Source organism: Arachis ipaensis, chromosome B10 (genome assembly GCF_059453495.1).
Source record: "Arachis ipaensis isolate K30076 ecotype BB chromosome B10, ASM5945349v1, whole genome shotgun sequence".
Lineage (NCBI taxonomy): Eukaryota > Viridiplantae > Streptophyta > Magnoliopsida > Fabales > Fabaceae > Arachis > Arachis ipaensis.
In genome coordinates, this window is record NC_142435.1 from 39388556 (window position 1) to 39415323 (window position 26768).

The window sequence follows — 26768 nt, forward strand, 5'->3', positions numbered from 1 at the left end:
CAATCTTCTCCCGAATCTGTGGGCAGTCGTCTTCATTGATTTGGAAGGTTAACTCGGGCAGTATCTTTTTGAGCTTTATCTGCTCAAATTCTCGTTCATGGAAGGCAGTCTTAAATCTCTTCTCGTCGAAAGGAATGTTCTCTATTGGTTCCTTCCTCTTATACCTCTTGGAGCTTGATGATGCCATGAATGAAGTTAATGCGAAAAGGGTGTAGTGAAGGGAAGAAATGTGGGATTTAGAGAGTGGGAAGTTGAAGAACTAGTTGCTGAAAAGTGAAGTGCAAGGGATATGAATTTCGAATGTGGAGATGGTGCAGATTGGATCCACTTATATAGAGAAGTGATGAAGAGATGAAAGGTGTAGATTGATGGGGTTGGTGTATGATGAACGGATGGGGTTTTGTATTGAGTAAGCACGAGGATTACTAACTTTATGATGGAGTTGGTTCAGTTTCCAAGTTTGTTCTTCCTCCAATGTTGCATGGCAACCATTCCCAATGCATTCCCCCTTGAGGCACGTGTGTAGTACCCTCTTCATGAAGTGGCCGAACCTTTATCATTAAATTGTCCAATCAATCTCCTTCAATGCTCCTTTCCTTTCCCTATAAAGGTCAAATAAAAAAAGTAAGAAATATAAAAAAATCAATTTAAATTTTTACGGCTAGAATAATAAAGAGAAGAAAAGATTTTGTTTATTCATGAACTCCAACTAACTAACTAACTGTGTATCCTTATATGCACATTGGTGGCACCATGGGGTGACACCAAACTTAGTTTGGAGCACTGTGATGAAAAGTTCTGTTCAAAGCTCCAAGACTAGCATGCTCGCTGTTGCATTCATACTTTCTTGGCACGCTTTGAACACCAAACTTGTTCTTCACTATATACTGCAATATAAGGACTTCACCAAGTTTGGGTTGGAATTCATGAATATTGACTTATTCACTAGTAAAAGCTAATAAAACATGGGTTGCCTCCCATGAAGCGCTTCTTTAGCGTCACTAGCTTGACGTTTCTCCTTCATCAGGGAGGTTGATAATGCTTCAAGTCCTCCCCTCTTGCCTTGGACTTATATCCATTGGTTGTATCAATGATCTCTACATGTTCCAAGGAGAGAACTCTGTTGATAGTGAAGACCTTAGGTAGCTGAGATGGTACAGTGGGGAGATTAGGGGGGATATCTGGGAAGTAAGCTGAGATCACTTTATCTCCTGGAGAGAAGCCTTCCGTAGGGATTTTCTTGTTCCTCCACCCCCTTGGTACCTTCTTCTTTGTTCCTTGTGATGTTGTCTTACTCTTTGTGACTTCTTCTTCTAAAGGAATTTTGTTGTTGTCTTCACATGTCTCTGGTGGTTTAGGTTCCTCCAGCTTTTCCTTGAGTTATGACAACTGCTTATTTCCTTGTTCATCAACCAAGCGCTTTCCCAGATGGGCTAATTGTGCTTCAGTGCTTGCTTCCTCTGTCAGCATCTCATTATGATCTTTGCTTGGTTCTTTGTCCTCTTGATCTGTTTCTTGTGAGAGTTTGAAAACATTAAAGCTGAGTCGTTCATCATGGATCCTCAATATTAGCTCCCCTCGCTCTATATCTATGATTGCTCTGGCTGTAGCTAGGAATGGTCTTCCTAATATGATTTGGTGCGTGTGACTTTCTTCCATGTCTAAGATGACAAAGTCTGTGGGAAGAAAGTATTTCCCAACCTTTAACAATACATTTTCCACCACCCCTATTGCTTGTTTTTGAGTTTTGTCAGCCAGCCTGATGACTACATCTGTGGGCAATATCTCATTGATCTGCAGCCTCTTCACCAGGGATAAGGGCATTAAGTTGATGCTTGCTCCCAAATCGCAGAGTGCTCTATCAAACATTGTTTCCCTTATGGCACAGGGGACATGAAAACTCCCTGGATCTTTTTTTTCGTAGGCAACTGCGGTTGAATGAGGGCACTGCACTCCTTGTTCATCACTATAGTTTGGCCTCCCTTGAGTGAGCTTTTCCTGGGAAGCAGCTCCTTCATATACTTGATGTATGCAGGCATTTGTTGGATAGTCTTAATGAACGGTATGTTCACATGCAAAGATGCAAACAAGTCAAGGAATCTTGAGTATATTCTCTTCTCCACAGCACCATTGAGTAGTTGGGGAAAAGGTGCATAGAGTCTCAACAGCTCTTGTTTTGAGATTTCTGGTTCTTGGTAATCTTTTTCCCCCTCCTCTACTGAGGTATCTTCAGATTGTTCTGATAGCTTGCTTGGCTTGTCCTCAGTCTCCTTATCCCTTATAGTGACCATCTTGCAATCTTCCCATCTTACTTTCTTTGTTTCACCTCTCAGATTCTTCTCTGTGTCACTTGGGAATCCATCTGTGGGTTTGGGAATTTGCTCAGAGAGATACCCCACTTGAGATTCCAACCTCTTGATTGTGTCTCCCTGGTTCTTGAAACTGGCTCGCACTTCCTCCTTGAACACCTTGTTGTCTTGAATCTCCTTGCTTATGCCTTCAAGTAGATTCTCAATCTTGAGATTCTTTCATCAAATGATGATAGGTCAGGCTGAGGAGGGTTATTCTGGCCTTGATATGAATGTGGAGAGGTGTTGTTATGGGGGTGTTGATATGGTCTAGATGTGAAGTGTTGGTGGGCTGCATTGTTTGGATTTGGGCGTCTTTGATCAAGGCTTTGGTCTTGTTGATATCTCCACCCAATGTTTGGGTGATTCCTCCATCCAGGGTTGTAGGTCTTGGAGTATGGATCATGGTTTTGCCTAGGTGAATTTCCAATGTAGTTGGCTTGCTCCTGAATACCCTCTGCTTCTTCATTCACTCCTTCTTGGGTTGTTGATGAAGTGGAGATTGCTGCTACTTGGTTCCTTTCCATCTTCTTGGTGAAGTCAGCCAGCTGCTGGGTAATGAGCTTGTTTTGGGCCAGCAGAGCATCTACATTGTTTAGCTCCATTACTCCTCTTGTGTTCCCTCTTTCGGAAGCACAGAAGTAGTCATTCTCTGCTACAGTTTCAATGACATCTATGGCCTCCTCAATGGTTTTCTTCTTGTTCAAAGATCCTCTGGATGAATGGTCTACGGCCTTCTTTGACTCATAATAGAGCCCTTCATAGAAAATGTGCAGCTGCACCCATTCATTGAACATATTGGGTGGGCACCTCCTTGTTAGGTCTTTAAACCTCTCCCATGCTTCATATAGAGTCTCACCATCTTGTTGCCTGAAAGTTTGGACCTCAGCTCTCAGCCTATTGATTCGTTGAGGAGGGTAAAATCTTGCTAAGAATTTGTTCACCACATCTTCCCAAGTTGTCAAGCTCTCCCTTGGGAAAGACTCCAGCCACTTGGCTGCCTTATCCTTGAGTGAGAATGGAAATAAGAGCAGTCTATAGGCGTCAGGATGAACACCATTAGACTTCACTGTGTCACATATTCTCAAGAAGGTGGTTAGATGTTGATTGGGGTCCTCTTGGACACTTCCTCCGAACGAACAGTTGTTCTAAACAAGGGTGATGAGCTGTGGTTTTAGTTCAAAATTGTTGGCATGGATGGTTGGCTTTTGAATGCTACTTCCACAGTTTCCTGGGTTTGGATTGATGTAAGAGCCTAAAACTCTTCTATCCTCCCCAGCATGATTTGCTCGACCTCTTCCACCATGGTTGTGAACCTCTTCTTTGTGATGGTTTTCCATGTTTTCTTCTATGTTTGGTTCAAAGTATTCCTCAGAGTGTTCCTCCTCTTCTTCAGCACCAACTACACGTTTTTCTCTTGCCTCCCTCCTTAGTCTAAGGAAGGTTCTCTCAGGTTCAGAAACAAAGGAAGTTGAAGCCCCGCTTCTTCTCCCTGTCATACAACCAACAAGTACAAGCAAAGAGAATAGGTGCAGAAAGTATATTCTGTCAAAATTACTATTAGTGTGAGTGATGCAATATATCAAACAGTTAGTGAGTTAGTGAGATGAATAGTAAATAACAAAGAAAAAGTAGGGGGAAGGGAAGAAATTAACTAAAACAAGAAGTAAATGACTCAAACAGAAAATTAAATCAAACAAAAATAAAATGCTCAATCTAGTTATCCTCCAATCTAATCATTGTTGATGCACAATCAATCCCCGGCAATGGCGCCATAAACTTGATGCATAGAAAACTTGTCTCATAACAAATTTCCTTCGGCAAGTGTACCGAATTTGTCGTCAAGTAAAAACTCACAATAGAGTGAGGTCGAATCCCACAAGGATTGATTGATCAAGCAACTTTAATTAGAGGAATGTTCTAGTTGAGCGAATTTAGGAATTGAGTTTAGAATTGCAGAAAATAAAATAGCGGGAAGGTAAATGACAGAAAAAGTAAATGCTAGAATTAAAGAACTGAAAGTAAATGACTGAAGTAAATTACAGAATTGTAAATGGGAATGGGGGAATTGCTCATGAAAGTAAATGACAGAAAATAAAGAGAATGGGTAAGATCAGAAATGGGGAGTTCATTGGGCTTAGGAGATGTTGTATTCTCCGGATCAATTTCATTTTCATCTCTTCCTCAATCAATGCACTCATTGATCTCCTTGGCAATCTTAAGTGATTGAATTATAATTTCTTGTAATTCAATCTCTCAAATCTTGATCAATTGCCAATTCCTTGGTCAATTGTTCATGAGAAGAGATGAAGTATGGTCACTGATTATACCACATGCATTTCCCAAATCAAGTGTTGAGAGGATTATAGTCACATATCCATCCAAACCCAATTTGGTCCAGCATGAGAAATCATTTCTAGCTTGATCTCTTCATTCCTCTTTCAAGGTTCAGAAGAGATCCAAGTATGAATAGCTTCTTTTCCAAGATAACTACCCAATTGGGTGAAGATCAAAAGCTTTCAAGTAAAATCAAGAGAAAAGATAGAAGAAGAATAATGAAAACTAGTATTGATCCATCAAATTACAATAGAGCTCCCTAACCCAATGAAATGGGTTTAGTTGTTCATAGCTCTGGAAAATGAAAACAAAGATGGAGAATACATGATAAAACTAGAAGTGCAGAGAAAGTAAAATACAGAGAGTAATTCTATGCCAAGAGGCTCCCTATATTTTCCAACTCCCTAAATAATTCAAAGTTACTCCTATATATACTACTCTTCTACTCTTCTAGTTGGTTCTTCAAGTCTTGGGTCTGGGCCTTTGGATCTTGAGTTTGAAGCAGTTATCTTCTTCATTGGGCTTGGCTTTACTTTCAGAGAGAAATTGTGAAATGGGCAGAGACTTTAGCTCAGGACGTTAGTGGTGTTAACGTTTATTGAAAATATGGGTTCGAGAACGTTAGTGACATTCAACTTTTTCACTAACGTTCCTTACCCAAGTAAGAGCCACGTTAACCTCAACGTTAGTGACACAAACGTTGCCACTAATGTTGCCTCTTTGTCCTTCGTGCACGTTATTGGGACTCAACTTTCCCAATAACGTTGAGAAGCCTCCCCCTTCCCAATGTTAGAGTCCACGTTAACTTAGTTAATGTGGCTCTTTTAACATAGGCTTGGCAACCTTCGAGAACATTAGTGACACTTAACATTGTCATTAATGTTCCAATGTGCCCCTTAGCTCCCACGTTAGAGTCCACGTTAACTAGGTTAACGTGGCCTAGTTAACGTGGCTTCTAACGTGGCCATGCTAGCCATCTCCAACGTTAGTGACAAAGTTGAGTGTCACTAACGTTGGCTCAACATTCCCTTATCCACGTTAGCTTCCACGTTAACTAAGTTAACGTGGGAGTTAACGTGGCTCATGGTGGCATGTGTGGGCTCCTTCCAACGTTAGTGACAATGTTGGGTGTCACTAACATTGGCGTCACCTCCCTTCTTCACGTTAACTTAAGTTAACGTGGGAGTTAACGTGGCCTAGTGTGACTTGGCCAACGTTAGTGATAATGTTGAATATCAGTAACATTGGCTTCCCTCCTTTCTTCTTAACGTTAGAGGCCACGTTAACTAAGTTAACGTGGTGACTAACGTGGCCACTTATGAGCTTGGTCCAACGTTAGTGATAATGTTAAGTGTCACTAACGTTGGCTCCATTTCCTTTCTTCCACGTTAGAGTTCACGTTAACTTAGTTAACGTGACTCTTAACGTGGGCAATGATGGCTTCGAGAGCGTTATTGGCAATCACTTTTCTCATTAACTTTGCAAGTTACTCCCATTTCACGTTAGTGTTAACGTTAGTGTAACTAACGTAGCCACTAATGTGCTTCTTATTTGCTTCCTTTGTCCTGAAATCAAGCAATAAAGTGCATCAAAGTTCTAGTCCAAGTCATGGGAAATGCAACATTCAATTTATCCTTAAATTCATGCAAAATCCTCATGAAATCATGTAAAGTGCACAATGTATGCTTGAATCAAGATGTAAGTGAATATCTACCCAAAACTAGCTTATTTCCTAAGGAAATGCATGAAACTACCCTAAAAACAGTAAAGAAAAGGTCAGTGAAACTGGCCAAAATGCCCTGGCATCACTTGGATTCTTTATCCTTATCCGGGGAGGAGTAGGAGAATCCGGATTTTGAGGTCTCTCCTAGCCAAGAGTTTTTCTCCATGTTGATATACTTTTCAGCTCGTTCCTGCACTTCATTTAGATATATTGGATGTTGGTGCACAAAATTGTGATCATCAATGGCGTAAACAACTTGGTACGCACAATTGTAATCTCAACTCTTTATCACAACTCCGCACAACTAACCAGCAAGTGCACTGGGTCGTCCAAGTAATAAACCTTACGTGAGTAAGGGTCGATCCCACGGAGACTGTCGGCTTGAAACAAGCTATGGTCATCTTGTAAATCTCAGTCAGACAGATTCAAATGGTTATGGGGAATTGATAATTAAAATATGAATAAAACATAAAATAGGATAGAGATACTTATGTAATTCATTGGTAGGAATTTCAGATAAGCGTATGAAGATGCTTTGTTCCTTCTGAACCTCCGCTTTCCTATTGCCTTCTTCCAATCATTCATACTCCTTTCCATGGTAAGCTTTATGTTGGGCATCACCGTTGTCAATGGTTACTTCCCGTCCTCACAGTGAAAATGTTCCAAATGCGCTGTCACCGCACGGCTAATCATCTGTCGGTTCTCGATCATGTTGGAATAGGATCCATTGATCCTTTTGCATCTATCACACGCCCAACACTCGTTAGTTTGAAGCTCGTCACAGTCATCCCTTCCCAGATCCTACTCGGAATACCACAGACAAGGTTTAGACTTTCCGGACCTCAGGAATGGCCGCCAATAATTCTAGCCTATACCACGAAGGTTCCAATCTTAGATTAGAAACCCAAGAGATACACATTCAAGCTATTGCAAGTAGAACAGAGGTGGTTGTCAGGCACGTGTTCATAGGTGAGAATGATGATGAGTGTCACGGATCATCACATTCATCAGGTTGAAGAACGAGTGTATATCTTAGAGAAGAAGTAGGCGTGAATTGAATAGAAAAACAATAGTACTTTGCATTAATTCATGAGGAACAACAGAGCTCCACACTTAATCTATGGTGTTTAGAAACTCTACCGTTGAAAATACATAAGAACAAAAGGTCTAGGCATGGCCGAATGGCCAGCCTCAAAGGTCTAAGGACTAAACGTCCAAAGATTCATTATAATACAATAGCAAAAGGTCCTATTTATAGAAAACTAGTAACCTAGGGTTTACAGAAATGAGTAAATGATGCAGAAATCTTCTTCCGAGCCCACTTGATGTGTGCTTGGGCTGAGCATTGAAGCTTTCACGTGTAGAGACTTTTCTTGGAGTTAAACGCCAGCTTTTGTGCCAGTTTGGGCGTTTAACTCCAGCTTTTATGCCAGTTCTGGCGTTTTGACGCCGGAATTTCTATGCTGACTTTGAACACCAGTTTGGGCCATCAAATCTTGGGCAATTGAGAGCGCACCAATTAGGCTTCTGTAGCTCCAGAAAAGCCACTTCTAGTGTAAAAAGGTCAGAATCCAACAGCATCTGCAGTCCTTTTTCAGCCTCTAAATCAGATTTTTGCTCAGGTCCCTCAATTTCAGCCATAAAATACCTGAAATCACAGAAAAACACACAAACTCATAGTAAAGTCCAGAAATTTGATTTTTATTTAAAAACTAATAAAAATATAATAAAAACTAATTAAAATATACTAAAAACATACTAAAAACAATGCCAAAAAGCATATAAATTATCCGCTCATCACAACACCAAACTTAAATTGTTGCTTGTCCCCAAGCAACTGAAAATCCAATAGGATAAAAAGAGTAGAATATACAATGAATTCCAAAAACATCTATAAAGATCAGTCTTAATTAGATGAGCGGGGCTTTTAGCTTTTTGCTTCTGAACAGTTTTGGCATCTCACTTTATCCTGTTGAAGTTCAGAATGATTGGCATCTATAGGAACTCAAAATTTAGATAGTGTTATTGATTCTCCTAGTTAAGTATGTTGATTCTTGAACACAGCTACTTTATGAGTCTTGGCCGTGGCCCAAAGCATTTTGTTTTCCAATATTACCACTGGATACATAAATGCCACAGACACATAACTGGGTGAACCTTTTCAGATTGTGACTCAGCTTTGCTAGAGTCCCCAATTAGAGGTGTCCAAAACTCTTAAGCACACTCTTTTTGCTTTTGGACCACGACTTTAACCGCTCAGTCTCAAGTTTGACACCTTCACGCCACAAGCACATGGTTAGGGACAGCTTGGTTTAGCCGCTTAGGCCAGGATTTTATTCCTGTGGGCCCTCCTATCCACTGATGCTCAAAGCCTTAGATCATTTGTTATTTTATCCTTGCCCTTTGGTTTAAAGGGCTATTGACTTTTTCTGCTTGCTTTTTCTTTTTCTCTTTTTCTTTTCGCATATATATATATATTTTTTTTTTCTGCAAGCTTTTCACTGCTTTTTCTTGCTTCAAGAATCAATTTTATGATTTTTCAGATTATCAAATAACATTTCTCCTTTTCCATCATTCTTTCAAGAGCCAACAATTTTAACATTCATGAACAACAAATTCAAAAAAATATGCACTATTCAAGTATTCATTCAGAAAGACAAAAGTATTGCCACCACATCAAAATAACTAAACTGTTTTAAAATTCGAAATTCATGCACTTCTTTTTCTTTTTCAATTAAAAACATTTTCTATTTAAGAAAGGTGATGGATTCATTTTCATAGCTTTAAGGCATAGACACTTAGACACTAGTGATCATGTAATAAAGACACAAACATAAATAAAAATTCAAAAAACAGAAAATAAAGAACAAGGAAATTAAAGAACGGGTCCACCTTAGTGATGGCGGCTTGTTCTTCCTCTTGAAGATCTTATGGAGTGCTTGAGCTCCTCAATGTCTCTTCCTTGCCTTTGTTGCTCTTCTCTCATGACTCTTTGATCTTCTCTAATTTCATGGAGGAGGATGGAATGCTCTTGGTGCTCCACCCTTAGTTGTCCCATATTGGAACTTAATTCTCCTAGGGAGGTGTTGATTTGCTCCCAATAGTTTTGTGGAGGAAAATGCATCCCTTGAGGTATCTCAAGAATTTCATGATGAGGAATTTCCTCATGCTCTTGTCCATGAGTGGGATCTCTTGTTTGCTCCATCTTTTTCTTAGTGATGGGCTTGTCCTCATCAATGAGGGTGTCTTCCTCTATGTCAATTCCAGCTGAATTGCAAAGGTGACAAATAAGATGAGGGAAGGCTAACCTTGACAAAGTAGAGGACTTGTCCGCCACCTTGTAGAGTTCTAGGGATATAACCTCATGAACTTCTACTTCCTCTCCAATCATGATGCTATGGATCATGATAGCCCGGTCTATTGTAACTTCAGACCGGTTGCTAGTGGGAACAATTGAACGTTGGATGAACTCCATCCATCTCCTAGCCACGGGCTTGAGGTCATGCCTTCTTAGTTGAACCGGCTTTCCTCTTGAATCTCTCTTCAATTGAGCGCCCTCTTCACAAATGTCTATGAGGACTTGGTCCAACCTTTGATCAAAGTTGACCCATCTAGTGTAGGGGTGTGCATCTCCTTGCATCATTGGCAAGTTAAATGCCAACCTTACATTTTCTGGACTGAAATCTAAGTATTTCCCCCGAACCAATGTAAGCCAATTCTTTGGACCCGGGTTCACACTTTGATCATGGTTCTTGGTGATCCATGCATTGGCATAGAACTCTTGAACCGTTAAGATTCCGACTTGTTGAATGGGGTTGGTGAGAACTTCCCAACCTCTTCTTCGAATCTCATGTCGAATCTCTGGATATTCATCCTTTTTGAGCTTGAAAGGGACCTCGGGGATCACTTTCTTCTTGGCCACAACTTCATAGAAGTGGTCTTGATGCACCTTTGAGATGAATCTCTCCATCTCCCATGACTCGGAGGCGGAAGCTTTTGCCTTCCCTTTCCTCTTTCTAGAGGTTTCTCCGGCCTTAGGTGCCATAAATGGTTATGGAAAAACAAAAAGCAACGCTTTTACCACACCTAACTTAGAAGGTTTGCTCGTCCTCGAGAAAAAGAAGAAAAGAGAGAGTAGAAGAACAAGAAATAGATGAGATGGAGGGGGTAGTATTTCGGCCAAGGGGGTGAAGTAGTGTTTAAGATGTGTGAAAATGAAGGAGTGAAGATAGGTTTATATAGGAGTGAAGGGAGGGTTTGGGAGGGAAAGTGTTTTGAATTTGAATGGTGAGGTAGGTGGGGTTTATGATGGATGGATGTGGATTGGTGAAGGGTTTATGGAGAAGAGGGTAGGATTTGATAGGTGAGGGATTTTTGGGGAAGAGGTATTGAGTTGATTGGTGAAGGGTATTTGGGGAAGAGTATTATGAAAAGGTGTGAAGAAGAGAGACAGTGAGTTGAGGTTGGTGGGTGATAAACCACTATTTTATGGTTTATATTGTGTTTAATTGTGTGGTTTTGTCATGATCCTTGTCCACTTATTCATCAATTTAGCATGCATTTAGATTTCCTTCCTAAATTCAGTACATGTTTGAAAATTGCTTCCTAGAGACTTTAATTATTTACTTTTAATTCTCTTTTATTCCATTCGATGCCGTGATCTGTGTGTCAAGTGTTTTAGGCCTTATAGGGCATGAATGAGATGGAGATTGGAGAGGAAGCTAGTAAAAATGGAAGGAACACAAGAATTTGAGGAGATAACCAGCGAGAAGTGACGCGGTCGCATGGCTCAGGCGACCGCGCGAAGGAGCGCAAATTGCAGCGACGCGGCCGCGCGGATTGGAAAGCGCAAGCGACGCGGTAGCATGGACGACGTGAACGCATGGAGAGGAAAAAGCGCAAGCGACGCGTCCGCATGGACGACGCGATCGCGTGACATGTGCGATATGCATAATCTGCAGAATTCGATGGGGGCGATTTTGGACCTTATTTCGGCCCAGTTTTTGGCCCGGAATAGCAGACTAGAGTCAGAGAATATGCAAAAACAACAGAGACATTCATTCGGTAGTTTTAGATCTAGTTTTTTTTCACTCTCTTAGGTTTTTCTCTCTAGTTTTTAGAATTTTAATTTTCAATTGGTCTTAGCATTGGAACATTGAGAAGAGTTATTTCCTCATCAAGACTTCATCACTCTAGTTTGTTCTCTTAACTTGGTTTTATTCTTCCATGTTCTTTGTTATGTTCAATCTTGTCATTCAGATACTTTTATGATTAATTAATGTAAGGATTATTTCTCTTTAATTCAATTTCAATTCCAATAATCATGTCTTCTTTTAATTCCCTTTCATGTGCCATGGATTCTTTATTTACAATGCGTGAGTAGTTTCATCACTTGATAGGGAGTTGATTAAAAGGAATTCTTGAGTTGGAAGGATTAAAGGAGAAATTTATAGTTGGGTTAAATGTTGGATTGCTATCCTGTCACCAACGCCAATCCCTTTGAACTAAGTGGGTTGTAACTCGTGAATAGATCTGGCAGTCCAACTTGTTTGACTTTCCCTTACCTAGTAAAGGATAACCAAACAGAGTAACCGTTAATTATAAATAAATCTTAAAAAATCACTCCATCAATGATAGAGATTCTAACTAATCAATTCCCAGTCAAGGATTTTATTTATATTATTTAAAATTCCTCAATTTAAATTCCAATTTACTTAGCTCAACTTCTTAGAACATCTGATTAATAAAATAGCACACTTTTCAGCAACTCGTTGGGAGATGACCTGGGACTTAAAACTCCCAGTAATTTTAATTTAAACTCTCTGTGTCATATTTCTAAATTGATAGGCAGATTTTCGGTGAGTTAAGAACTATACTTGCAACGTAACCATTTTAATAAATTTTTAATTCACCAGCTTCTGCCTCCCATCAGTGGGGATCCTGTGGGGTCCACAGATCCTGAGGTGTCAAGGAATTCTCATCCCTGCACCAATTAGGCGTGCAAAACGCCCTCTGTTGCTAGTCTTGGCGTTAAACACCAGGTTGCTACCCATTTCTGGCGTTTAACGCCAGCTTCTTGCCCTTTTCTGGCGTTAAACGCCAGTCTAGTGCCCATTTCTGGCGTTAAACGCCCTGAATGGTGCCAGACTGGGCGTTTAACGCCCATTCTGCTGCCCTTACTGGCGTTTAAACGCCGGTAGCCTTCTCCTCCAGGGTGTGATATTTTTCATTCTATTTTTCAATTTGTTTTTGCTTTTTCAATTGTTTTCGTGACTTCACATGATCATCAACCTACAGAAAACATAAAATAACAATGGAAAATAGAAATTTAACATAGATAAGTAAAATTGGGTTGCCTCCCAACAAACGCTTCTTTAATGTCAGTAGCTTGACAGTGGGCTCTTATGGAGCCTCACAGATACTCAGAGCATGATGATGGCCTTTCAACACCAAACTTAGAGTTTGGTTGTGGCCTTCCAACACCAAACTTAGAGTTTGAATGTGGGGATTTTGTTTGACTCTGTATTGAGAGAAGCTTTTCATGCTTCCTCTCCATGGTTACAGAGGGAGATCCTTGAGCTTTAAACACAAGGGAGTCCTCATTCACTTGAAGGATCAATTCTCCTCTGTCAACATCAATCACAGCTTTTGCTGTGGCTAGGAAGGGTCTACCAAGGATGATGGATTCATCCATACACTTTCCAGTGTCTAGGATTATGAAATCAGCAGGGATGTAGTGGCCTTCAACCTTTACCAAGACATCCTCTATAAGTCCATAAGCCTGCTTTCTTGAATTGTCTGCCATCTCTAGTGAGATTCTTGCAGCTTGTACCTCAAGGATTCCTAGCTTCTCCATTACAGAGAGAGGCATGAGGTTTATGCTTGACCCTAGGTCACACAGAGCCTTCTCAAAGGTCATGATGCCTATGGTACAAGGTATTAAAAACTTTCCAGGATCTTGTCTCTTTAGAGGTAATTTCTTCCTAGTCAAGTTATCCAGTTCTTTGGTGAGCAAGGGGGTTCATCCTCCCAAGTCTCATTACCAAATAACTTGGCATTTAACTTCATGATTGCTCCAAGGTACTTAGCAACTTGCTCTTCAGTAACATCTTCATCCTCTTCAGAGGAAGAATACTCGTCAGAGCTCATGAATGGAAAAAGTAAATTCAATGGAATCTCTATGGTCTCAGTGTGAGCTTCAGATTCCCATGGTTCCTTATTAGGGAACTCCTTAGAGGCCAGTGGACGTCCATTGAGGTCTTCCTCAGTGGAGATCACTGCCTCTTCCTCCTCTCCAGGTTCGGCCGTGTGGGGTATGTTGATGGCCTTGCACTCTCCTTTTGGATTCTCTTCTGTATTGCTTGGAAGAGTACTAGGAGAGAGTTCAGTAATTTTCTTACTCAGCTGACCCACTTGTGTCTCTAAATTTCTAATGGAGGATCTTGTTTCAGTCATGAAACTTTGAGTGGTTTTAATTAGATCAGAGACTATGGTTGCTAAGTCAGAATGGCTCTGCTTAGAATTCTCTGTCTGTTGCGGAGAAGATGATGGAAAAGGCTTGCTATTGATAAACCTATTTCTTCTACCATTATTGTTGTTGAAGCGTTGTTGAGGCCTCTGTTGATCCTTCCATGAGAGGTTTGGATGATTTCTCCATGAAGGATTATATGTGTTTCCATAGGGTTCTCCCATGTAATTCACCTCTTCCATTGCTGGATTCTCAGGATCATAAGCTTCTTCTTCAGATGAAGCTTCTTTGGTACTGCTTGTTGCTTCTTGCATTCTAGACAGACTTTGAAAAATCATATTGACTTGTTGAGTCAATATTTTGTTCTGAGCCAATATGGCATTCAGAGTATCAATCTCAAGAACTCCTTTCTTCTGATTTGTCCCATTATTCACAGGATTCCTTTCAGAAGTATACATGAATTGGTTATTTGCAACCATTTCAATGAGTTCCTGAGCTTCTGCAGGTGTCTTCTTCAGATGAAAAGATCCTCCAGCAGAGCTGTCCAATGACATCTTGGACAGTTCAGATAGACCATCATAGAAGATACCTATGATGCTCCATTCTGAAAGCATGTCAGAAGGACACCTTCTGATTAATTGCTTATATCTTTCCCAAGCTTCATAGAGGGATTCATCTTCCTTCTGTCTGAAGGTTTGGACCTCCACTCTAAGCTTGCTCAATTTTTGAGGTGGAAAGAACTTTGCCAAGAAGGCATTGAGTAGCTTTTCAAGAGTTTAGGCTTTCTTTAGGTTGTGAATCCAACCATGTTCTAGCTCTGTCTCTTACAGCAAAGGGAAAAAGCATAAACTTGTAGACCTCGGGATCAACCCCATTGGTCTTGATAGTGTCACAGATTTGCAAGAATTCAGCTAAGAACTGATGAGGATCTTCCAATGGAAGTCCATGAAACTTGCAATTCTGTTGCATCAGAGAAACTAATTGAGGCTTAAGCTCAAAGTTGTTTGCTCCAATGGCAGGGATTGAGATGCTTCTCCCATAGAAGTCAGGAGTAGGTGCAGTAAAGTCACCAAGCACCTTCCTTGCATTGTTGGCATTGTTGTTATTTTTGGCTGCCATGGCTTCTTCTTGTTTGAAAAGCTTTGTTAGGTCCTCTATAGAGAGTTGTACTTTAGCTTCTCTTAACTTTCTCTTCAAGGTCCTTTCAGGTTCAGGATCAGCTTCAACAAGAATGTCTTTGTCCTTGCTCCTGCTCATATGAAAAGATAGGAGAAGAAAATATAGAATCCTCTATGTCACAGTATAGAGATTCCTTGAGGTGTCAGAGAAAAATAAAAATAGAAGAATGAGGTAGAGAAGAAAGAATTCGAACTTATCAAGAGAGATAGAGTTCGAATTGTTGATAATGGAGGGGTGTTAGTCCTTTAAATAGAAGGATTTGAGAAGAGGGGAAGAATTTTTGAAAATAAAGTAAAAGATTTTGAAATAATTGAAAGAATTTTGAAAATTTGGTAAATGATTTTCGAAAACTAAGATTGGGAAAGAAATTAAGTGATTTTTGAAAAAGATTTTGAAATTAGAAATGAAAAAGATATGATTGAAAATTAATTTTGAAAAAGATGGGATTGAAAAGATATGATTGAGAAGATATGATTGAAAATCAAATTAAAAAGAGAAAGTTTTAAAATGAAAGTTGATTGCTTGACTAACAAGAAATTAGAAGATATGATTCTAGAATTAAAACTTTTGATCCTTTCTTAATAGGCAAGTAACAACTTAAAAATTTTGAATTAAATCACTAATTGTAGCAAGGATTTTGAAAATAGTAATAAATAAAAAAAATTGAAAAGAAATTGATTTTGAAAAGATATGATTGAAAAGATATGATTTGAAAAAGATTTGATTTTGAAAAATCATGAAAACTTGAAAAAGATTTGAATTAAAAACAAAATCTTCCCTCTAGTGTCCTCCTGGCGTTAAACGCCCAGAATGGCATCCATTCTGGCGTTTAACGCCCAAAATGCTTCCTTTTTGGGCGTTTAACGCCCAGCCAGGTACCCTGGCTGGCGTTTAAACGCCAATTTTCCTTCTTCACTGGGCATTTTGAACGCCCAGCTTTTTCTGTGTAATTCCTCTGCTGAATGTTCTGAATCTTCAATTCTCTGTGTTATTGACTTGAAAAGACACAATTTAAAATTTTTTTTGAATTTTTAATGATGAGACAGAATAATAAAAAGGATGCAACTAAGATCAAATAAACAATGCATGCAAGACACCAAACTTAGAAGTTTGTATACTAAGGTCTATAACAAATTGAAAATGTATATGAGAAACAACAAAAGACACAAGATAAGAGAAATTAATGATCAGAGCTATGGAATCATCAAGAACAGCTTGAAGATCAATGAAGAACATATTACATATATTCGAAAAAATGCAAGAAGAAGAAAGACATGCAATTGACACCAAACTTAAAAATTGACACTAAGATACATAAAATATTTTCGATTTTTATGATTCTATAAATTTTTTTTTGTGATTTTTCGAAAATTATATGGAAAGGAAAATAAAGGGATTCAAAATTTTTAATGAGAATTCCAGGAATCATTGCAATGTTAGTCTAAAACTCCGGTCCAGGAATTAGACATGGCTTACTAGCCAACCAAGCTTTGACATGGCCAATGGCCAGCCAAGCTTTAGCAGATCATTACTTTCAACAGCAAAATTGATAGAAATCAACAAGCTCTTGTGATGATAAGTTGAAACCTCGGTCCAAAAGATTAGACATGGCTTCACAGCCAGCCAGACTTCAACAAATCATCATGAAACTCTAGAATTCATTCTTAAAAACTCTGAAGAACAGAATAGAAATATTTTTGTATTTTTGAATTTTTTTTTTTCGAAAATAAGAAGTAAAAAGCTTAAACATAAAATAAAATTACCTAATCTAAGCAACAAGATGAACCGTCAGTTGTCCAAACTCGAACAATCCCCGGCAACGGCACCAAAAACTTGGTGTTGTTGCCGGACCAAACTTGGCACTGTTGTTGCCGGAAACAAATGCGAAATTGTTGTTCGTTCCCTCCCCGGCAACGGCGCCAAAAACCTAGTGCACGAAATTGTGATCATCAATGGCGCCAACAACTTGGTACGCACAATTGTAATCTCAACTCTTTATCACAACTCCGCACAACTAACCAGCAAGTGCACTGGGTCGTCCAAGTAATAAACCTTACGTGAGTAAGGGGTCGATCCCACGGAGACTGTCGGCTTGAAGCAAGCTATGGTCATCTTGTAAATCTCAGTCAGGCAGATTCAAATGGTTATGGGGAATTGATAATTAAAATATGAATAAAACATAAAATAGGATAGAGATACTTATGTAATTCATTGGTAGGAATTTTAGATAAGCATATGAAGATGCTTTGTTCCTTCTGAACCTCCGCTTTCCTATTGCCTTCTTCCAATCATTCATACTCCTTTCCATGGCAAGCTTTATGTTGGGCATCACCGTTGTCAATGGCTACTTTCCGTCCTCTCAGTGAAAATGTTCCAAATGCGCTGTCACCGCACGGCTAATCATCTGTCGGTTCTCGATCATGTTGGAATAGGATCCATTGATCCTTTTGCGTCTGTCACACGCCCAACACTTGCGAGTTTGAAGATCGTCACAGTCATCCATTCCCAGATCCTACTCGAAATACCACAGACAAGGTTTAGACTTTCCGAACCTCAGGAATGGCCGCCAATAATTCTAGCCTATACCACGAAGGTTCCAATCTTAGATTAGAAACCCAAGAGATACACATTCAAGCTATTGCAAGTAGAACAGAGGTGGTTGTAAGGCACGTGTTCATAGGTGAGAATGATGATGAGTGTCACGGATCATCAATTCATCAGGTTGAAGAACGAGTGTATATCTTAGAGAAGAAGTAGGCGTGAATTGAATAGAAAAACAATAGTACTTTGCATTAATTCATGAGGAACAGCAGAGCTCCACACCTTAATCTATGGTGTATAGAAACTCTACCGTTGAAAATACATAAGAACAAAAGGTCTAGGCATGGCCGAATGGCCAGCCTCAAAGGTCTAAGGACTAAACGTCCAAAGATTTATTATAATACAATAGCAAAAGGTCCTATTTATAGAAAACTAGTAACCTAGGGTTTACAGAAATGAGTAAATGATGCAGAAATCTTCTTCCGGGCCCACTTGGTGTGTGCTTGGGCTGAGCATTGAAGCTTTCATGTGTAGAGACTTTTCTTGGAGTTAAACGCCAGCCTTTGTGCCAGTTTGGGCGTTTAACTCCAGCTTTTATGCCAGTTCTGGTGTTTTGACGCCAGAATTTCTATGCTGACTTTGAACACCGGTTTGGGCCATCAAATATTGGGCAAAGTATGGACTATTATATATTGATGGAAAGCCCAGGATGCCTACTTTCCAACGCAATTGAGAGCGTGCCAATTGGTCTTCTGTAGCTCCAGAAAATTCACTTCTAGTGCTGGGAGGTCAGAATCCAACAACATCTGCAGTCCTTTTTCAGCCTCTGAATCAGATTTTTGCTCAGGTCCCTCAATTTCAGCCAGAAAATACCTGAAATCACAGAAAAACACACAAACTCATAGTAAAGTCCAGAAATGTGATTTTTATTTAAAAACTAATAAAAATATAATAAAAACTAATTAAAATATACTAAAAACATACTAAAAACAATGCCAAAAAGCGTATAAATTATCCGCTCATCACAACACCAAACTTAAATTATTGCTTGTCCCCAAGCAACTGAAAATTAAATAGGATAAAAAGAGTAGAATATACAATGAATTCCAAAAACATCTATAAAGATCAGTTTTAATTAGATGAGCAGGGCTTTTAGCTTTTTGCTTCTGAACAGTTTTGGCATCTCACTTTATCCTTTTGAAGTTCAGAATGATTGGCATCTATAGGAACTCATAATTCAGAAAGTGTTATTGATTCTCCTAGTTAAGTATGTTGATTCTTGAACACAGCTACTTTATGAGTCTTGGCCATGGCCCAAAGCATTTTGTTTTCCAGTATTACCACCGGATACATAAATGCCACAGACACATAACTGGGTGAACCTTTTCAGATTGTGACTCAGCTTTGCTAGAGTCCCCAATTAGAGGTTTCCAGAACTCTTAAGCACACTCTTTTTGCTTTTGGACCACGACTTTAACCGCTCATTCTCAAGTTTGACACCTACACGCTACAAGCACATGGTTAGGGACAACTTGGTTTTGCTGCTTAGGCCAGGATTTTATTCCTGTGGGCCCTCCTATCCACTGATGCTCAAAGCCTTAGATCCTTTGTTATTTTACCCTTGCTTTTTGGTTTAAAGGGCTATTGGCTTTTTCTGCTTGCTTTTTCTTTTTCTCTTTTTTTTCGCATATATATATTTTTTTCTACAAGCTTTTCACTGCTTTTTCTTGCTTCAAGAATCAATTTTATGATTTTTCAGATTATCAAATAACATTTCTCCTTTTCCATCATTCTTTCAAGAGCCAACAATTTTAACATTCATGAACAACAAATTCAAAAAAATATGCACTGTTCAAGAATTCATTCAGAAAGACAAAAGTATTGCCACCACATCAAAATAACTAAACTGTTTTAAAATTCGAAATTCATGCACTTCTTTTTCTTTTTCAATTAAAAACATTTTCCATTTAAGAAAGGTGATGGATTAATTTTCATAGCTTTAAGGCATAGACACTTAGACACTAGTGATCATGTAATAAAGACACAAACATAAATAAAAATTCGAAAAATAGAAAATAAAGAACAAGGAAATTAAAGAACGGGTCCACCTTAGTGATGGCAGCTTGTTCTTCCTCTTGAAGATCTTATGGAGTGCTTGAGCACTTCAATGTCTCTTCCTTGCCTTTGTTGCTCTTCTCTCATGACTCTTTGATCTTCTCTAATTTCATGGAGGAGGATGGAATGCTCTTGGTGCTCCACCCTTAGTTGTCCCATATTAGAACTTAATTCTCCTAGGGAGGTGTGGATTTGCTCCCAATAGTTTTATGGAGGAAAATGCATCCCTTGAGGTATCTCAGGAATTTCATGATGAGGAATTTCCTCATGCTCTTGTCCATGAGTGGGATCTCTTGTTTGCTCCATCCTTTTCTTAGTGATGGGCTTGTCCTCATCAATGAGGGTGTCTTCCTCTATGTCAATTCCAGCTGAATTGCAAAGGTGACAAATAAGATGAGGGAAGGCTAACCTTGACAAAGTAGAGGACTTGTCCGCCACCTTGTAGAGTTCTAGGGATATAACCTCATGAACTTCTACTTCCTCTCCAATCATGATGCTATGGATCATGATAGCCCAGTCTATAGTAACTTCAGACCAGTTGCTAGTGGGAACGATTGAACGTTAGATGAACTCTAACCATCCCCTAGCCACGGGCTTGAGGTCATGCCTTCTTAGTTGAACCGGCTTTCCTCTTGAATCTCTCTTCCATTGAGCGCCCTCTTCACAAATGTCTATGAGGACTTGGTCCAACCTTTGATCAAAGTTGACCCTTCTAGTGTAGGGGTGTACATCTCCTTGCATCATTGGCAAGTTAAATGTCAACCTTACATTTTCCGGACTGAAATCTAAGTATTTCCCCCGAATCATTGTAAGCCAATTCTTTGGATCCGGGTTCACACTTTGATCATGGTTCTTGGCTACTTCCGTTGGTAGGTTTTGTATGTCCAAGAATGCTTTGTTGAAACTCTCCATGTACTTACGAAGACTCTTCCGATCTCCTTGCTTGATTCCTAATAGGCTTGGGGTGTGTTTGGCTTTGTCCTTCTGAATGGAAAATCAGGAAAAAATTTTTGTCCAGGTCGTCAAAACTTGTGATGGATCTAGGGGGCAAAGTGTCGAACCACTTAATTGCTGTCTTTGTTAGTGTTGTTGGGAAGGCTTTGCATCGAATAGCGTCCGAAGCGTCGATGAGATACATTCTGTTTCTAAAGTTGCTGAGATGATGGCTTGGATCTGATGTGCTATCGTACGGGGTCATGTCGGGAGCTTTGAAGTCTTTTGGGACTTTAGTCTTCATGATCTCTTTGGTGAATGGATCTTGATCTTTGTGGGAGCTACCTTTAGGATCAGGTTGGATGGTTTTTGTTTGAAAGTCGGCTTCGAGCTTCAAGAGCTTGTCCTCTAATTCTCGACGTCGCCTAGTTTCTCTCCGAAGGTCCCTCTCAGCTTCCCGTTGATGTTCAGCCTCTTTTTCGAGCTATTTGAGGCGATCTTGTTGAGCTTGAAGTGCCTCCATGATTTCTGAATTTGGCGAATTCTTGTCTTTTTTTGGTTGAGAAGTATCTTTTAGTGTGGTGTCCGCGTTTTTATGCGGTGTCCTGTTTTCTAGATCAGAGTCGTGGTCGTTGTCAAGGTTGTCCGCCATGATGATGGGATGACTTCCAGGTTCCCCAGCAACGGCGCCAATGTTCCGAGGTTACCTAAAACTATAGGTCGATCTCGGACGAGATCTTTTGTGCTGGTCGGTGCTGATGTGTCCGACTTGTGGGTTATGGCCAGAGCTGCCGTGTCTGACTTGTTGGACTTGTGGGTGATGCTGATCCTTCATCACCGGGGGGTGCTGGTACCGGCAAGGGACTCCGATGCTTAAGTTAGCAAGGGTATTAAGCAGGTTTTTTTTAGAATTAGAGTATGAGTTATACTTATACCTGGGTACTCCAGTATATTTATAATGGTGTGGAGTGACCTTTCTGGAGATAAGATACTTATCTTATCTTATCTTTGAGAGAAGTCATCTTATCTTTAAGGGAACTGCCCTTATCTCTCAAGGCTTTAGGCTGCCTTTGGATTTGGGTCGTGTTCCTCTGTTTGGGCCCTTTTTGGGCTTCTTTTTGGTGATTTGGCCGAACTCTTTGAGAAGAGGTTGGGTAGTTCAGACCTGAAGAGGTCGGTCGAGATGTCGCCAATCAGTCCGGGTCGTACAGCTCGACCCGGGGCATGAACAGTCTCAATGAACAAGCATGCTTCCTTTGGAATAATATTGGTGCACCATAGGGTGTCTTTGATGGGCAAATGAGCCCAACATCTAGCAGATTCTTGAGTTGCTTCTTTAACTCCTCAAGTTCTGGCGATGCCATCTTGCATGGTGCTGAGACAGGCGGCTTTGCTTCTAACTCCAATTCAATCTTGTGATCCACCTTCCTCCTAGGTAGTAGTTGTTTTGGCAACTCAGAAGGCATCACATCATTATTTTTTTAAGCAATTCCTTGATTTTGGGGGAAACATCTTTTCCTTCAGATGTTGATTCCTCTTGTAATAGAGTCAAATATATCATATCTTCCTTCTTGAACCCTTTTTTGAGTTGCATAGTATAGAGCATCGGTGGACCTCTAACTTTAGATACTGTAGGGACCATGCATGGAGACCCTTTCTCCATGACACATACTATGTTGTAGTATGGCATAGGTAGTATATTCGCCTTCCTTTACAAATCTAATCGAATGACTATCTTGAAATCATCCATGGGTGCTATTAAGAAATCACAAAACCCTTCCAAGAACCAAGAGTCATTTCAACCCAAGCCTCTTTGCTTCACCAAGCATAATAAAGTTGTGTGTAGCACTAGTGTTGATCATAGCCATGATGAAATTTAATTGCTAAAGGCCTTGACATACATCAAGCCTTTTTTTTTCTACAGAACTTACTTCTTTGCCCTTCACAACATTCATGAGTTGGACAGATCCAACACATTCAGTCACTTGCGATTGAACCTCTCATTTCTTGGCAATAGATGCCAGAGTCCCTAGCTTGACACAGCCCTTCATTTGGTGTGGTTCCTTGCACATGAAGCATCCTCCTTTCGGTACGAAGATTTTCTTCTTTTTCTCGTACTCTTTCTTTAAAGAGTGTTTCTCTTCCTTCTTGGTTGAGAAATTCTTCTCCTTGTCTCCCTCACCTTTAGTAGAATTAGGCTTGAAAGAAGACCTGGGTTTAAAGTCTCTTGATGGTCTAAAAACTAACTCAGTAAGTACACCGAATCGTATCAAGTAATACCACAATGAGTAATATCGTTCCCATGAGGATTAATAGACTGAGCAAGTAATAATTGATTGATTATCTAATTAGACAGATTGAAAACTAGGTTGAAGGAAATTAAGCATAAAAAAGAGAATTAAAAGAATGCAAATATGAATGATTAGAAAAAGTGGTATGAATGAGTATGTTAAGGCTTTGGAGATGTTTAAGCTTCAGGAGAAACACTTTTTGCTATCTACTTTGATCATGCTGAGATGTATTCATGGCAAACCGTAAATAACCAAATCCCAATTTCTTGGTGATTCAGTTTCTTTTAATCTAACCAACCGTCAATCCCTTGATCAATTAATTATGACAGGAGGTTAAGCACAAATTTTTATTTAAAGCCACATAATTCTTGAAGATTAATTCTAGTTGATTTTATGTTACTTATCAAAACTAGTTTTAGAAACTTGAAGAATTATGAGAAGAAATCTCAAGCTAATTCCAGTGATTAACTTTTCCAGGGTAATAGAAGAATTCAAGTCAAATTATTTTTCAATACATTCCAACCCTTAATATGAAGAACGAAACTTACTTCTTAAATAAAATATCAATATATTAATCAAAAGTAGAAGAACAATAATATTAATCCATCAAAATAAACAGAGATCATATCCTTAATAGAGAAAAATTAGTTGCTCATGATGCAAAAAACAAAAATAGAGATAAAAATTCAGTTCAGCTAAGGTAACGTAAGGTGTCCTCGAATGAATTTCTTAGACTTATTTATATTATAATCTAATCCTAACTTTTAAATTTAAAATAGAATCAAATCAAAATATTTTCTAATCAATCTAAACTAAAAGTGATCTTTTCCTTGTAATTGAAATTCAAAGCTTGGCCACTTGGAATGTTTGGCATTCAATGAAATCGTGGGCCTTGTAATTGGTCTTGGACTTGGGTGAAGTGGTATGGCACTTGGATGGTCACTGAAACTTGGCCCAAGGGATGAAAGCATGGGTGTGTAAGTGGAGGGAATGGCGTGGCACTTGGTGACTTGAGTTGGTCATGGCATGGAACTCGGTGGAGTTGGCATGACACGCCCTTGTAATGGTTTCCTTGGAGTCTTCTTGGAGGTTTCTTGGTCTTTGGCCCAGCGTGCCACATGGCGGAGTGAGCGTGGCACGCCCATGTGTTGTTGGTGTCAAAGGCGTGGCACTTGGTGCTTAGGCGTTGCACGCCTTTGATCCTGGAGGTTAAGGTGTGGATTTAGCGTGGCACTTGGAAGGCGTAGGCATGTCACGCCTTCTGATAAACCCCATTTGTAGGGTTTATCTTGTATTGATTTTAGGGGATTTTATCGCCTTTTACCCATATTTATTCAATGAAACAGCATGGTTTCATGATTGTCTCCCAATTTGTGCTTAGGTGTGAAAACATGCTTTCTAGGCCTTTAATTGTTTAATCTTGATTCACCTTTGATTCCACTAGATGCCTTGATGTGTTTGTTAAGTGATTTCAGGTTGAAAAGTCTAGGAATGGATCAAAAGAATGGAGAGGAAAGCATGCAAAGTGGAGAAATCATGAAAAGCCAAAGATTTGGAAAAAGCCCATGGACGCGCGCGCACTAAGCGCTTACGCGCGGATTGCGAAATTCTCCATGGACACGTACGCGCGCTGTGCGCGTACGCATCGAAGGCCGCATGATAAACCACTATTTCATGGTTTATCTTGTGCTAATTTGAGTGGTTTTTATCAACTCTTTACTCACTTATTCATATGATTTGCATGGTTTTACTTTTTCCTTCCTGATTTTGTGCTATGATTGAAAACATGCTTCTTTGGCCTTATATTTGCCAATATTAATCCTCTCTTATTACCATTCGATGCCATGATATGTGCGTTAAGCGATTTCAGAGATTACAGGGCAGGAATGACTTAGAGGATGGAAAGGAAGCATGCAAAAGTGGAAGGAATACAAGAAGTTGAAGGAGTTGCTAAGCTGTCCAGCCTGACCTCTTCGCACTTAAACGGTCATAACTTGAGCTACAGAGATCCAAATGATGCGGTTCTAGTTGCGTTGGACAGCTAATGTCTGGGGCTTCACAACGATATATAATTTGGCAAAGATGCCCCGAAGTTAGGTGACACGGACGCGTGGATGATGCGCACGCGTCGCATCTGCGAATTTCAATCCACGCAAACGCATGGACGACGCTTCCGCGTCACTTTCCCGTGACCAGTACGTACCAAAAATCACTGGGGGCAATTTCTGGGCTATTTTTGACACAGTTTTTGACCCAGAAAATACATATTAGAGGCTATAAAGTGGGAGAATGCATCCATTCATCATACACTTTCAAATACACACTTTTAAGGTTTTAGATGTAGTTTTTAGAGAGAGAGGCTCTCTCCTCTCTCTTAGGTTTTAGGATTAGGATTTCTCTTAATTTTAGGATTGCTTCTTCATTCCAGGTTCTATGTCCCTTCAATATTTATTTTCTACTTTTATTTACTCTAATACTTTTATTTGTATCTGATTTATGTTGCCAAACTGGCTTATGAACATTTCCATGTTAGATTTGAATTTATGTTTAATGCAATTTGAGGTATTTCAAAATTAAGTTTTCCTTCTTTTATTTATGTTATTGCTGCTTCCCATCTGAAGGCATTTTTATTCGAGTAGATTTATTTTCTCCTTTTGGTTTTGGTTAAGTAATTGGTAACAATTGAATTATCAAACTCAGCTGTTGTTTGAACATTGGAATTTGCTGATTGATTTGAATTCCAATAACTCTAGTCTCTCCATAGAAGTTGACTAGGACCTGAGGAATCAAATTGATTCACCCACTTAACTTACCTTCATAGTTAGAGGTTAATTAAAGTGGGAGCAAAATCCAATTCTCATCACACCTGATAAGGATAACTAGGATAGGACCTCAATTTCTCATACCTTGCCAAGAGATTTTATAATTATTAATTTAATTTTCTTGTCATTTAAATTACTTGTTCCTTATTTTAAAAAAACCCAAAACATATCTTTTTTACATAACCAATAATAAATCATACCTCTCTGTAATTCCTTGAGAAGACGACCCGATGTTTAAATACTTTGGTTATAAATTTTATTGGGTTTTGTTACTTGTGACAACCAAGGTTTTTGTACGAAAGGATTCTCTGTTGGTTTAGAAACTATACTACCAACGCGATAATATTTTTATAAAATTTCTAAATTAGCGAGAATCTTATTCGTCAAAAAATGGCGCCGTTGCCGGGGAATTGCAAACGTGTGCCTTATTATTGGTTATTGTAAATATTTTATTTTGCTTGTTTATTTGATTTTATTTTTGTTTTTAATTTTTATTAGTTACTATGAGTTCTCACCCCGTCGCTTTGAGTTTGGTTCTAATGTTGAAAAGAATGGAAGCTATAACAGCAACAGGCATCAAGGTTGGAAGAATCAAAGATGGGAGGAGCCACAAGGATTTAATCAACTCTCTTGGCAACAACCCCCTCCAATGCGCTATAACCAACAACCATTCTATTATGCATATCAAGATGATGAATATGGTGGACCCCCTTGTAGTTACCAACAAGCCCCACCATATGCTTATGAACCACCTCCCCAACATACCTTTGAACCACCAAACTCACAAGCCCCTTTACACCATTCACCTCCACCATACCAACCACCCTATGAACCGTATGAACCATATATAGATCCACCCCAACCTCCATTAGATAACAATACACTCATCTCTAACATTATTGGTCTCACCTCTACACTCCAAAATCTTATATCCCGCATGAACTAACCCTCTACCTCCAATATTCAACCCTCAAGCTCTAGTGCACTTCCTTTTCAACCACATAATAATCT

General features: G+C 39.4%; 2 non-coding genes across 2 annotated transcripts; both read left to right on the forward strand.

Annotated features, from left to right (window-relative positions):
- Positions 1-3140: 3140 nt before the first annotated feature.
- On the forward strand, positions 3141-3247 carry LOC148579771 (small nucleolar RNA R71). Its single transcript, XR_015896376.1, has one exon. It is a non-coding gene; the product is annotated as a small nucleolar RNA R71 (small nucleolar RNA).
- Positions 3248-14484: 11237 nt separating this feature from the next.
- On the forward strand, positions 14485-14592 carry LOC148579772 (small nucleolar RNA R71). The gene has a single exon (XR_015896812.1). It is a non-coding gene; the product is annotated as a small nucleolar RNA R71 (small nucleolar RNA).
- Positions 14593-26768: the final 12176 nt, after the last annotated feature.